Source organism: Tupaia chinensis, unplaced genomic scaffold, assembly GCF_000334495.1.
Source record: "Tupaia chinensis unplaced genomic scaffold, TupChi_1.0 Scaffold144276_1, whole genome shotgun sequence".
Taxonomy (NCBI): domain Eukaryota; kingdom Metazoa; phylum Chordata; class Mammalia; order Scandentia; family Tupaiidae; genus Tupaia; species Tupaia belangeri.
Window position 1 is genome coordinate 3,090,773 of NW_006204133.1, and position 228 is coordinate 3,091,000.

The 228-nt window shown below is 75.0% G+C and overlaps 1 protein-coding gene across 2 annotated transcripts in view; it reads right to left on the bottom strand.

Annotated features, from left to right (window-relative positions):
- The window catches only part of TSGA10 (testis specific 10), a 169,332-nt gene extending 169,104 nt beyond the window's left edge, over positions 1-228 (bottom strand). Inside the window, exon 1 of one of the 2 annotated variants that reach the window (XM_006166591.3) lies at positions 166-228. The gene's annotated coding sequence lies outside the window, so the exon portion shown is untranslated. The other variant, XM_006166590.3, reaches the window with a different exon arrangement.

Below are 228 nucleotides of genomic sequence, written 5' to 3' on the forward strand. Positions count from 1 at the left end.
AAGGCGGCCCCGGCCGGGACGAAGGCGGGGGCGGTTAGCGCCAGCCGGCGCCACCGTCGGCCCCGCCCTCACGCTCTGTACCTGAGGGAGCTCTTCTTCCACCCTCCGCGGCGCCTTCGCTCCGCTTCCGTCCCGCGCGGCCCCAGTCCCTGTGCGCACGCGTACCTGGCGCCGCCCTTCCCTCTCGCAGGGCCTACAAGCCGTGCGCGCGCACCCACGCACGTAGCA